General features: G+C 43.1%; 1 long non-coding RNA gene across 1 annotated transcript; it reads right to left on the bottom strand.

Annotated features, from left to right (window-relative positions):
* Nucleotides 1-1,297: 1,297 nt before the first annotated feature.
* LOC148010239 (uncharacterized) lies at nt 1,298-2,472 on the bottom strand. The gene is made up of 2 exons (XR_015689703.1): nt 2,060-2,472; nt 1,298-1,821 (listed from the first exon to the last, which is right to left on the bottom strand). It is a non-coding gene; the product is annotated as an uncharacterized LOC148010239 (long non-coding RNA).
* Nucleotides 2,473-14,242: the final 11,770 nt, after the last annotated feature.

Raw genomic sequence — 14,242 nt, 5'->3', positions numbered from 1 at the left:
ACAGCAAGCTGAGAATGAAGGAATTGGACAAGAGGTGAGTCCTTCTAGGTCTCTTGAAGATAATGACCAGTAAGAGGAAGAGGACTTTCATGACTAATGTAAGGATCAGGTAAGAACGGCAGCTGAAATGCTTGTGCAATTGGCAAATTATCTTAGTTCATGCGCTTTTTGAACCCCTTAAAGGAAAGCAACAAAGGCAATTCAAGTCAACAAGATGCACCATAGGAAGTGCCAATACAACAACATGGTGTTCCAAATGTGGGTAGTGAGCACAAGCAAATGATGCCAATGGGGCAATTAATGAATATGCAAGGCCAAAAGCTAAAGTGAATGTTGTCAATACAAAACATAAACTCCGCACTATCTTAACTACCATTAAAGATGCAACCAAAAGATACCAAAGCATGTCCCTACACTTCCTTTTGCACCCTTCCAAGATAATGTATATATACAAGCCTTGCTAGTCGTCTCAGTTATACCTATGCCAATAATATCCAACTATGTACTAGAGCCATTCAACTCTCCACCCTTGTCTTGGACTATGATAATGTCTACAAGTTTTGGAACTAATTACACGAAGTCTTACTTTGTTTATGCTTACGCCTAAGGTTGCAATCTAAGTAACCCTTGTGCCTTTTTTCTTAGCTCACCCTTAAAGCCAGCTTTCAAATACCCAATATAGTATAAATACTGTAAAAATTACACGGTATAGTATACACAACTTAAGCAACAAATAGAGAGTACATAGTAAATATGAGAAGAATATAAACTTCTTTAATTCCCAACAAACTAATACAAAGAACCGTGTGCTTCCGCTGTGAAGCTTAGATGGCAATCTAGACATATGATAGGCAAAGAGCTTAAGGCTAGGGGTCCCTAATGTCTCCCACACCCCACAACTCGATGCAGTGTACCTAAAATCGCTACCAGCTTAACTACATCTACCCAAAGGTTAAACGCACAGATATCACTTTTTGCCATGCAATCACATAGACCTCATCAAGCATACAAGCTAGCACCCAACCAATGTCTAGGCTCACACATGGCTTCTCCTCATAATGGAGGCCTTACAACTTTAAGCATCATTGATCATTGGTGGCACCTTATGAGGAGTGGGGGCATCATAAGGGGCATTGAGCATATATAACAAATACATTTTTCTTTACTTTAATATAACTTACAACTTTTTTATTAAAAAATCAAGTCCAAAGAAAGCTAGAATAAACAAATATCTACCAAACTATAGAATTTAAGGCGACTTAATACAAGTGAGTGGACACCTAATTTTGGATGAATGGGTAAAAACTATTGAACATGTCAATTTTGAAGTAAAGAGATTGTTTTCACTAAAGTAATATCAGCTACACTTATTTTTTCACTATAGAGCTGAAGCTCCAATAAATTATTTTTTAAAGATCTCTTCATTGCTAATAACTTACTCCTTTGGCTTTGAAAACACTTAAGAGTATTGTGTATCATCAGCATAACAACCTCAGCATGAAACATATCTACAAAACTGTAACGGTATTTCATCTAGAATACTTTTTTATGTGAGATAAGGTTTATACACACAGGCAGGTTCACATCACTACCATCCTAACCTCTGTACAATTCTCATGTTTGCCTCTTTCTGTCCACCATTAGACCTAGATCATCAAAGTCATGCTCACTCAAAGCTGACCTAGCTCGTACACTGACCAACAACTACTCTTTCAAATGCACCAGCCCAGTTTCGCAAACCAAACCATGGCTTTCCAATACCAAGATGATGAGCATAGCATTCTCCTCAGCTTTTGAAGATGTTGCATGAAGACCAAGCAGCTGTTTTACAGATGTCAACCCATTAGACACCAAGAGAAGATAAACATGTATCCCCTCCGTTGATAGAGGAGTATTAAACTTTGAGCCAGTAACTAGTTTGTCACTAGTGTATCTATGATGTTGCCGTTTCTGAAATCAAAATTTTTCAATGTCACAGTTTTTGCACGAATGCTCCACTATAGATAAGGGGTCGATTCAACAATGATAATGTTCTGGAAAGTTAAAATTGAGAGAGAACCTGATTCTACTGCTGCTGCTGGCTGGGAGTGCGATTGAGAAAGGAAGTAGGCGAGGAGTTTGCGACGGGGGTGGCGGTGCCGCTGGCGCTGGCGCGGAGAGTGCAGAGTCGCTGGAGGAAGCGAAGGGTCGTGGAGAGGGGGGAAGGGGGGTAGCATGCTGTGGTCTGCAAGGTGCAGTTGGGTATCATCGGCCTCTGCACGAATCCCACTAATAATTCACGCAAGGATGCCATGGCAACTATCGTCTACGTTTCTTCTCGAGGGACTCTCAAATTCCTTTGCCTTTCGTGGCCCGCTGGGCCCGGACGCAAAGAGTGTGGAGCCGCGCCACGCCCAAGTAGGTATGGACTTGGGAGTGTGACTTCCGCAAGTCCAAGTTGCAAAGACAAAATACACAAAGGAAGAGAGAGAACATAAAGAAGGAGGAGAAATAGTGTCTTATGTACCAATCTCCAATTCACAACTCTTGTGAACTCCAACAAGTTAAGGAAGTACCTTCATTTTTAGACGGTACTATATCAATTCTTTAAGTGTTGACATACAAGTTACAGTAGTTAAAGGGTGTCAGTCACGCATATTGTAACCTCTACTCTATAGACTTACGCAAGTATAGTGTATCTAGGTATGGCCTAGCTCTTAGCCCCATTCGCATGAGTTCGAGCGTGTGAGATTGCCACCAAAAAAGGGCCGTTTGACTTTCACCACTAGCCAGACAATGAATAAATAAATTTTTTCATCAATATTTCATTAGGGGATTTGTTAAGAGGATTTCATCGTCCATATTTGGTGCTAGTTAAAATCTCACTTTTTCGAAATTTGTGTGGCGATTTGCACTTTGTGTGGCATGGACAAGTCCGATGAAATTTCTACCCGCATACAACTTTTTGGACCTCCCAATGCACCACTCATCTATGTCATGCCCCTATGCTTAAAACATGTCCAAACTAGTGTGTAACCTACCTAATCTTCTTTGGGAAGCTTCATGCCATAATGAAGAGTCTCAACAATAGTTTTCCTTTACAACAAACGAGCTATCAATCAAGCTTGTAACTGCATCCCATGCAATTGCCATCATTGTGAAGCTTGCAAGGTGTAATGCAAAGAGAATGAACCACATTTTTCTACAAAAAGGGATGAGTAAATCCCCTTTCATGCAACAAATAGTGTGCTACACAAATTATAAGTTGCAAAAATCTAAGAATCTGAGAGCGCAGTTTTGATGCCGAGAAGTGCTTAAAAATAGCTAAAATTTACGAATATCAAAGGAAAAATATTCAACGTCGAAGGGGGCGGCTCCAGCTAGGACGATTTTAAGCGTCAAGTGCTTTAAAGGCGCCCAAGCGACACTTGTTGATTTTTGATAGTTTTTCAGACTGGCGTGCAAGTTGTCAGGAGTTACCGGCCAATGCAAGATGTCAAGCCGGACGCGCAGAAATTTACAGCACTCGATTTGGACACCGGACGGGGAAATGGCCAACCAAATGAGCAAGATGCAAAGAGGTGGACATTAGAGGGGCCAAGTGGGCATGACCTTTGGGAGCCAAGGCAACTTATGCCACATGAAATGTGGCATACAATTCGTGGAGAGAGAAGAGGCAACAAAACCTGGAGGATATGGCGCCAAAAATGCGTCGAAAAATGCGCCCACTTGTTGATGATGCATCCTTCTGCCTGTGAGCAACCCCCCAAGTGATCATCGGGCTTGATTCCCTCCTGTATGCTGATGCTATCGCCGCCCTTCGCTTGCACAATGATGGCCTGGATGAAGATCTCTGATTTTAGTCTTTCTCTCTCCTCCCTCTCTCTCCCTTAAGGAGCTGTTCTTGTGTGGAAGAAGACAATGAAGAATGGTGGAGGAAAGCTTGTCTGGATGAGACCGCATTGCTTCCGGATGGATGAATACTTGAAGAGTGCTGTTCTTGAAGATGTTGAGCATTAAATGCATGCTGAAAATCAATCCCGTAATCAAGACCAAGAAAGCAAAACCTGAAAATAAGCGGTAATGCTATTTTTATGAATAAAAATGATCTTTTTATGCTATTTGCTTTATGAAATCTTATTCATATGGGATGAAAGTTCATTATGATATTATTTGCCATGAGTTTCAACTTTTTGCAACCTGAAAATCAGAAAATATAAGGCTACATGGTCGGAATTAGTGTCAAAATACATGAAAAACACGCGTTTTAAGGGTAAAATTGAGATTTTTGCTATATAAATGAGAAATATGATATGTCACACCAACTAAATCTGAGTTTTTGCTGGCAATGAACCTAAGGGCCACAAACCACAATCAACTTTCATTTTTAGTCATTATTTATTAAAGAAAAATAGGAAAAAATACCCAAAAAATGGAAAAATGGGTTTAAAATTAGGAAAAAATAGGAAACGGGCTGAGGAAAATTAGGAAAATTTATATCTATGGTTGTGCAATGTATAACAATGGCAAAGCATGAGGTTGGCCTCGGTTTGTCCCCGTTTCTATATTTTGTGCGTATTGATCAGGTTTTTAAAAGGGAAAAATGCATAGAAACCCTATCTAACTGATTAATGATGCAAAATGCTAAGAATTAGATGAGGAGGGGCTGAAACGCTGAAAGATAAAGAAAAGATTTGATTTATGCATTGCACTTGGCATATAGGAACCGGTTTAAATAAAGAGGATGGTAGCATGAGTATATGGCTCGGTGCCTCCTTTCAACGCAGCACGCGTTAGTGAAATTCATGGAAAGAATGCTATATGCATGATGCACGATGCTGATCTTTCTTTTGTCTGAGCACATAGCCATACATGATTTGCATTAAGCACAATAATTAAAAGGTATCAGAAAAACCTCCTGGATGCATGGCACCTATTTTTCTTAGGTTGTGACCAATGATGAGCGTGAGAGGATGTCCTAAGCTGTAGGTTAGTCATTGGGTCCTAAGGGAAAATTGTAGTGAGGAATGGTACATCCTGGAACGTAAAATATCGGTACCTTGAGAGGAGTTTGTATTCGTTTGTGTTATATGTCTAGCAACGCATCAAAGGGCCAATCCCTGCGATGTAGGAGAGTTGCAGTGGGGCTCCGACTACTAGTCCGTGGTGCTCCTCCTATGTGTGTGTGACGAGGTGTTATGCCTATGTACTTTGGGATCTCCCTCTGAGGAGTTTTAGGGAAACGTTGGACTATGAACTATAAACACAGGAATTAAGCTTTAGGGTGGTTTGTCCTTTAGCCTTAGATTGACGCTCCTGGTCCGCGAGGCCATGAGGGTGTTTGTGTGTCATGAGCATAAGGTCCAGCTAGTGCCATAGCCAATGCCGGCCCATTTTAGGTCCCATCAGTGGTGTGTCTGCCGGGAGCCGCTAATAAGTGGTGCTTTTCGGATCTAGGGTTTCTACAGACCAAAAGAAAGTTGGTTTATGTCCTCTAACAAGGACCGTCAAGCCGAAATCCAAAAAGCAAAACGTGCTGAGAGGGTTAAATGGCGGTTAGAGATTGTAAGTCATTATTCTCCTCAAAGAAGTAGCCCAGTACGTATAAGAAGCAGTGGTCTTAGTCACCCAACTGCTCCACATATTCCGTTAGGTGCAGAAGGAAGCGTAAGTTCTTCCTTTCCTCCACCAAGTCTACCCACTTCAAGTGGGGGGGTGAATTCACCCGTTCAAACTCCGGTTGTTAATCCGATTGTCACCATGGCACAACCTATTGCAATTCCTACAGGGACGCCGGATTTACCAGCCTTAGGAGTTTCCTTGCCCATTTTTAATGGGTTAGCGAAAGAGGATGCAGAATTTCAGATTTGTGAGTTCCAAAGATTGATGTTCAATTATCGCATCCAAGACGAGGGACATCTCATGATGTTCTTCAATATGATGTTAAAAGGAAGGGCTGCGGTATGGTATCACAGCATAGAGTCTGGGACCATAACCACAATTGATCAATTCTATGCAGCTTTCCGAGGAGAATATGCCCCTGAAAGAGGTGGCCAATATTGGTTGCGGGTCTTGAATGTAACGCGCCAAGACCCTCATGAGAATGTGAAAGCTTATGCCAAGAAGTTGAAGGAAGTATTTCGTAAGTTACAAACTTACATTCCCATTCTACTGGCTGCCCAATTGCAATATTTTTTGCATGGGTTGGACTTTAATATCCAAGTACAATTGAGCAGTGTGGCCTTGCAGATATAGACACCGCTATTATGCGGGCAGAGGGAGTAGAAGCACGATTACAAATGGCCTACTCCTCTCGAATGAATGTTAATGTGGGTTTAGTACTTGGTGGCAATCCATCATTGACGAATGGAAGTCAAGGGATGCCTATGACCAACCCTAATGGGAGGGGAAGCGTGGTTCAGAATGTACCTTTACTGTCAGCTCCTCCGAGTGTGACTATGCCTATGGCAAGTCAGTTGGCTCCACCAAATGTTGGAGGCCAAGTTTCGAATTCTAACGTTGATCTTATGGGTCAACATTCAATGCCAAATCAGATTGTTAGGCCAATGGAACGACGGGTCGACGATCGAGGCTATGAGTCGAGTGCATCTAATGTCCTTGGCGAAGTCAAGGATATGATGAAGCATTATACCGACATGATTTCCGAACAATATCGACAAATAGTTGTCGACGTTAATTTCTTGAAGAAGCAACAGAATCTGATAGGGAGTCGACGCCCTGAAGAGGGTGGACCCTCTAGATTCAGTTGTAAGTGGTGCGGTGGACAGCACTTCCCCAGAAACTGTCCAAATGTGAAATGTGACATTTGTGGAAAGTCGGGCCATTTAGCTGCTACCTGTTGGAGTAAGATTAGTTCTCTCCAACAAGGGAGTAAACAGCTGGGCCCAGTGAATCATAGAGCGCAAGGAAATAACTTGCAGCAAAATGATGCACCAAGACAAATATTGTAGAGGGGGAAAACAACTATAGAAGAGTTGCCACAAGGCAACGGAGTCAGCCTTATTGAGGCTGTGCGAGTCAATGCTGAAACCTCTAACTTAAGAGTCGTGACAAGAGGCCAAAAGGCTAAAGAGGTTGACAAAGATAATACAAAACCGGTTGAGGGAAACCCTAAGTAAGGGGATAAGGGGACGCAAGTCCAGAATCCTAGCATGGAAGGTGGACCGCTAAGGCTGGTTGACAGGGAAGGCGATCCTAAGAAGGATGAGGAAGTGCCAAGAAAGAAGGCAAGAGCCAAGAAGAAAGCACCAAAACCGGTCCAAAGACCAAAAGAGAGGATGGTTTGGTGAGAAAAGAGAGCTTTGGCTACCTATCATGACTTTGATTTAGAAAGTTCTCTTTGCGAAGTCAAACCAGATGTGAACCTCTTGCAATTGATCAAATTATCTCCAAGGAAGAAGAAGAAGAAGAAGAGGAGGAGGAGAGATAGTTTTGGCCACTCACAAGAATGAGCTTCTTTTTGCCTTTTTATACATAGCCCCAATCCCCTTTGGGAACCCATTTCTTTTTTACATGTTTGGCCATTTTAGCCTAGGTCTTCTTTTCCTATTCCTCTCCTATTTGCATTGTGCCTTTACCCATGCTCATCTACATTTACATTTTGCATAGGAGGGAACTTGCTGGCACTCTCTTACAAAAATTTAGGGTGCGCCTTTGCATTTAAAATGCGTCTTTCCTCCTTTGTGCTCGCTCTAAACTTTTAAGGTTGTCCTTGTGCTTTTGGCATTTTTTTCTCTTATTTCATCAGTCGCGCCGCCTTTTCCTGCTTTGCCTGTGTCTTTTTAATTTTCTTTTTTATTTCTTTGCACTGGGGTTAACATTACCCCCTCCTAATCAAGTGCCAATCCTGTGGCACTTGTGGGCACTTTTGATGAGGGCTCGAGTGGTTGAAGGGTTTCCATGTGGGTTAGTGATGGGGACTTCATGGAGATTGGAGGAGGAGAAGAAGTATCACAAAATCGATGTGAGATTGTGGAGGTCGAGAGTAGATTGAGATGAGGGCCTCTGAAGTCAGTGGTTGGTTGTATAGATTGTCAAATGTACTTGAAAAGGAAAAGGAAGTGCACTACCCGGGGAGTATGCCTATCTTACCGTGCAGTGTTGCGGGGTGTTCTTGCCAGTGAAACATGGAGTTGGGTCGAGCCTCAAGGAAGCCTGTGGTGTTATCCCACACTTGAGGACCTAGTTTCTGTATAGGGGAGGTGTTGTAGGTGTGACTTAGGGAGACAGGTCTAACCATAGGCGAGTGCAAACTCCCTAGGTGTATCCTAGCCTTGATGTGCCCTAAGTGTGAAGTGGGGGAACAGGAGGAGGGCTAGGGAGTTAGATGACTAACCAAGGCCACTGAACGCATCTAACTTGAGAATCCCTAGGTGTAGTGTTTGTGTCACTCTGATATTACATGGGAAAACTCCTTGTTCCTTTCCTTTTGCTTTGTGTATCTCTTTTCTTTGTTTTCTATTTTCTTTTTTTTTTCTTTTTTTTTCTTTTTCTTTCTTCCTTTTTTTTAAGATACATTGGGAGGGTACACCAAACCTCCTCCTAATGCTCTCAGTAGTTACATTTCGGGGGGGCCTAAGAGATTTGCTAAGGAAAGCATGGCTTTGCATGTAGCCCTTTTGGTTGATTCTTACATTGAGAGGGGTAGTAGAGAGGAAATGATGATTATATTTTGAGAACCTAATGTCACTCATATCTTCCAAAAGGCTCATGCAAAAAGCTAGCAAGAGAGAAACCCTTAACATTAGGCAGGTCATGACACAACTGTCTATCCCTACATTGATATCAAAAGAGAGGGGAGGCAAGTACTCTTCTTGGGCTACTGGTTTTTGTTTTAGTAGAAGTCATATGAGGCAGAGGTAATTACAAGTGGTAAGGAAAGTGGGGTCGGGGCATGCCATGAACTCCTCCAAAAAGTGGGTAATTGAAGGTCAAAGGTCTTATGCTCCAAAGATTAGGCATTCTTCAGGAGTGGAAATATTAACATTGTAGATCAAAGGAGAGACATACCTACCATGCTTCCCCTAGTTAAAATCCACATCGTGGTTCCTCGAGTAAGCCATGTAGGTAGGGTTATCCCTTTCGTATGGTAGCATGTTGCAAAAAGCCATCCATGCCTCAAAATTGGTATCCTAGATTCTTTGATGCCATTTAGGTTGGGCTTCATAGCCTTTGACCTTTCTTGGCTCTTCCTGACCTTATCCTTCTAGTACCTTGTAGGCTCTCTTCATAACGTGGGATTTCTAGCCCTCTTGTCTAGCACCGCTTCTCTAGTAGCCTCGTTGCAACCTGGATGGCTCCTTCGACTACTAGAGTGGGTAGCACTCGATTCAGGGAAGAAGGGTAGAAGAAATCAAATTCAAATGGTGTGCACCCATTCTCCCATTGCTCCCAATGGTTTAATTCCAGTGCCCAATTGATAGGTAGTTGTTCTTTGATTTGTGGCATTTGGACATTGGCCATGTCTTGTGGTCTGGCATTAAACTTTCTCCTCATGAAGTCAGCCAACTCTCTATGTTTTCTTTTGGCCTCGATGGTTCTTTTTGCAATGGCATGATCTTCTTCTTCTTGGCTTCTGCTTCTATTGATAGAGGCAGGGGAGGGCTCTGTTCACTTGGCTATGCCTTGATGTCTGTAGATTGCCCAAAATCGGCCCCTTCGTCTTTTAGTGGTTCTGTTTGGGCTGCTACAGTTGGCTCCTCTCGGTGCTCTTGTTCTCCAATTTTGAGCTACTCTAACTCCTCTATCGAGAGCCCCTCTTGCAGCAAAAGTTGCCTTTGTTGAACTAGCCTTAGGCTAGTGCTAGTCCTTGGGCTATGCTCTTGGAGCCCATATTTTATGGCTCTCCTTGAGACCTCTAGCTTCCTCTTTATCCCTTCCACAGGGTCATCATTCCCGGCCTGTGTTACATGAAGTACTATATTGACGAAGGCATGTTACTAGACCTCTAGCCCTGCCTTCACTGCTTTGGCCCTTGCTTCCACCATGATTCTCCTACTTTCTGCCAGCGTAAGGTATTCGGCTGGGTCCTTGACTCTTCCTAGGTTCCTCTCTTCCCAAGCCTCGGCCTTCTCCTCCATCTTGCCTTGACTTAGCCACAGCTCTTGTGACAATGTTTTCACCACCTCTTCTTGTTTTTTCCATATTGATAACATATTTTCCTTGTGTTTGTGGTGATTTAGATCTTATTTTAGTTGCTCTTGTTGTGGAGGGTCTCGAGAGTTAGTTCTCTGCCTCCATTAGCTTTTTTTGTTGACTTTGTGTCCTTTTGGGCCCTAATCTCTTGTAGTTTCTTCAATATTTGTTCCTTTTTCCTCCTCTTCTTTTGGAACTCTACATGGGCTTATGTATTTACCCTCTTCAGCTCCTCGGTGAGATCCGTTCCTAGGTTTTTTAATTGTTCAAATTACTCCTCCATATCCTTTTGCCCTTGTATGAGGCTTGAGAAGTTTGTCTTGCCCCATTTCTCCATCTATCTTTTCCACTTGTAGCTCTTTTGCACTTTCTTCTTCCCTCTTCATCTCCATTTTCTTCCTTGCTTCTAATTCCTTCGTTAGGTCATTCACCTGCCTTTGATAGATGGTTATCTACTTTGTCTTCTCTAGTTGATAGGCAACAAACATATCCTTTTCCACCTCCAATTCCTCCATGGTGGCCTTCTTGTCTTCCTTCATCTTTTCAAGTTGACCTAGGATCTCCTGCACGTACTTGTTGTAGTTGGTCACTGTTGGCATGGCCAATGGCATAGACATTATGGATGCTTCGACCTTGGACTTCTTTGGGTCCTTTCTAGATTTTGCATCCATGGCACAATAGGTCTCTTTGTCCCTATTATTGGGGTTCTACCATTGGGTGCTAGGCCAAGCTGCTTTACTGAGTTCAGCAGAGTATTGCACCCATGCCACCACGTTGCTTTGGTCCATTCCCCCTTCTGAGGTCTCTTGGGGGTGGTGACTAGCATGGCAATCGGGGCTAGTGGTGGTGGGTTCATGGGGGCCTTTCCCTTGCCTAGCACAATGGGCCCTTGAGCTCTTTCTTCTACTGTGGCAATGGAGCTTGGCTCATCACTTGGGCTTCGCCTTGTGAGCTCTTTGAGTATGGAGACTTGCTCTACTAAACCGCAAGGCTAGGGCTATTTTCTCATCTTCTTCTCTTTTCATCCTTTCCTCGTTTTCTATTTGCTTCCTTCTTCATTCCTCTTCCTCCCTTCTTGACTCCTCCTCCACATTTCCTACTCGCTCCTCTTTCTCTTCCTGCTTCTTTCTTCGTTTATCTTCTAATTCTCTAGATTCCTTTTGTGCGGCTTCTACTTCCTTGTCTTCTTCTGCCACGGTTTTCTTCCTCTTCCCTAGGATGCTCAACTTGATTTTTCTTTTTGCACCTTGGCTCGATGGGACTAATTCTTCCTTCCCTTCCTCACTAATGGTTTTCTTGCTCAAGGCCTCTTGTTGTTGCTGGACTTGGGGTTGGAGCTTCCCTCTTTTTGGGTGACTGCCCATGTGATTTGTGGGCAGGTGAGCGCTTGGGGGTTTCTTCTACCACTTTTTATCTTTCTAAGTCTCCCATGGCCTCCTAGATGATGGTGGTGGGCACACCTCCAAAACCTATGTTAGAGGTCTAAGATGTTGGCTTTTGCCTTGCCATCTTCACTGTGGAAGTCAGAGACTCCTCGCCTACTGCACTAGCTCCTGTGTCTAGAACTTTTGCCGAGGAACCCACAAACTTCCACACGTAGCCATTCCAATTGATTTCATCCAAAGACTTGGCCATGAGGCTCTCGAGCAGTGGTACTCCAATCCTGCTCATCAAGGCATTGTACCTCTGACTAGAGAATAGAGCATGGATTGTCTTTGTTTGTAGTCTAATGTCAGGATCGGGGATGTTGGCTAGGCTAATTCCATCATTCGTGTACGCTTGGGCCTTGTCCATCCCTAGAATACTATAGACATCTCTTTCGGGCCGCCTCTTGGGCTTGTTGACTAGCCCTAGAGCTCTTTCCACTATTTCGGGACTCAACTCCACTTCTACTTTGCGAGTCTCTCCTCCTTTTCTCATTGTCACAGTGCCACAATTCCTATTCGTGTCAAAAGTTTGTGGAAATTCTGCGCACTTGCTGTAGTCGATGGCTTGGCGGACCTCATCCATATATTTACAAAGGTTACCCTGGTCGACCATTTGTTTCACCCCTTGCTATTTCATCACCATAGTTTTTAAGTTCTAAATGCTTTTGAATTTAAGTTGATTAAAGGCCCTTGTTTCCATTGTTAGGCTGTATTTGTTATGCTCTTCTTCTATGAATGGGAGCTTGTTGCCATTGTGATGCCCAGCCATCTTGGGTTCCTGTCATGATGCAACTACTCACTATTAGTTTACTTGAAATGACTTTTTGCAAAAAGATGAGGGGGTTATGAATACATGCTATGGAAAGATGAAGTGATCAAGTACATAATGAAAATTTTTGCTTCAATCAATCCACATAGTTTAGCCCAGAATTTCATGAAATTTTTTCTTAAGTATGAATTGGCTTTTATTAGTCCTCTTTGCTTTTTAAAGTTCGATTTAGGGTTCAAGTTGTGTCTTCTTTTCCACCTTACCCCCTCCCCCCCGGGAGTGATGAAAATCCTTTCTACGATTGGAGGATGAAGGGTTAAGGGCATGTAGCACATGCGTGCTATGCTTTATTTCGTCATGAGCCAATTGTAGAAGTTTGGGTTATACTCCAAGTGGGTGTGACAATCCATGTCATGAGGTCTAATACCTATGTGTGTAATGTAGGTTAGGAAATAAATGGGGAAATCACCAGACTTCATCTTCCTAGTGATATGTAGTTCTTCCTTGGTTAGAATTTAATCAAAATAGGGGTGGGCCATGACATGGTATTCTAATGGTGGGTTCTAATTGATAACCAATACTCTGAAAGAGGTAGGGGATACATAGGTTGGGTTGTACTTAGAGGTTTTGACTACCCATCTTTGCTTTGCATTGGTCATAATTTGGCAACCCTCTTGTTCCCATTGGAGAAGAAGAGCATACCATTTTTCATGCAAAAAAGAAGAGTCAAAACCGGCTAGCTTTTTCAGCTCTTCGAGCTTCTCGCTTGTTGTAGAGACTTTGCCCTTGCTATAGGATGTGACCATTCATTGTATGCAAGCTTGCCCTTGAGAGATTTTAGTGGCGATCAATTTCTTGACTACCATGGAAATCTTGACAAACATGAATTCAGATTCTTCCCATGTGCATGGCAAGGAGTGTACATCTGCTACTAATGGCTCATTAAGGAGCCCTAAGTCTAGTTGTTCATAGCTCTTAGCTAGCATGGTGAATGCAACATCCAATCATCTAATATAGGTGAGTAAGTCATCCCCTGTATTAGTGGCTAGGTTCGAGGCCAATGTAAGGATAGATCTACGCTTGTAGGAGGGTCTAAGGCCTATGAGAGGTTGGGGTTTGGTGAGCTGGATAACTCCACTACTGATGTCTACCTCCTGGGCTAGTTAGTGGGGTGTTTGTCAGCCACTTATTTGATAGATTGGTCTTGCGGCTCAAATGATGTGCTACCTTCCGCTCATGGAGTAGTTGGGATACTGGGAGTGTCAGGTTGAGTTGGTCTAGGGGCAGCTGGTTTTGGTTTTAGTCGATAGACACGTTGAGGTTCTATGGATTTGGTGCTTTTGGAGTCAATTTATTTCTCATTCCTAGCTAGCTTACCATTTTGTGAAGATGGGATGGAGGGCCTCGATTGAGGGACATGCGTGTTGCTCGTAGTCTTGGGCAACCAAATCTAGTTGTTGCCTTTGTAATAGCCTTGAGCATGCAATAGGTCTTTGGGCACCCATCGTGGCTTGACTGTTTTTCTACTTTGATAGTGCCAGCTTTGCCTCCTAGGCTTAGGGCATGAGGTTCTGTGGTTATGGGTTTATGCAATTTGGCTTCTAGGTGATTGTGGTGGCCGTTTGGGCACCCATCAGTTTGTCTTGGCAAGATGGGACAAGTTAGGACCCCCCCTCCTTAGACCTTGCACTTGGTTTCTTTATCGGTGGCACTGTAGGCTACGATGGAGCCACGCTACCTTTGTTGAAAGCCATCACTATTCGAACATTGTCAATGGCAAGGTGAATGTGCTGCGACATATAGTTGGCATTGTAGTGTGCTTGTTTCTTGAATGCATGTCCTCTTAGTAGCTATTCCTTACCAACGGCCTTGGTGTTAGACATCACATAGAAGATCATAGGTAGGCTTTCAA

This window comes from Lygodium microphyllum, chromosome 30 (genome assembly GCF_053477565.2).
Source record: "Lygodium microphyllum isolate KBCC chromosome 30, Lygodium_microphyllum_v1.1.10, whole genome shotgun sequence".
In the NCBI taxonomy this organism is placed as follows: domain Eukaryota; kingdom Viridiplantae; phylum Streptophyta; class Polypodiopsida; order Schizaeales; family Lygodiaceae; genus Lygodium; species Lygodium microphyllum.
Note: the sequence above shows the minus strand (reverse complement) of the source record. Positions and strands in the feature narration are given on the sequence as shown.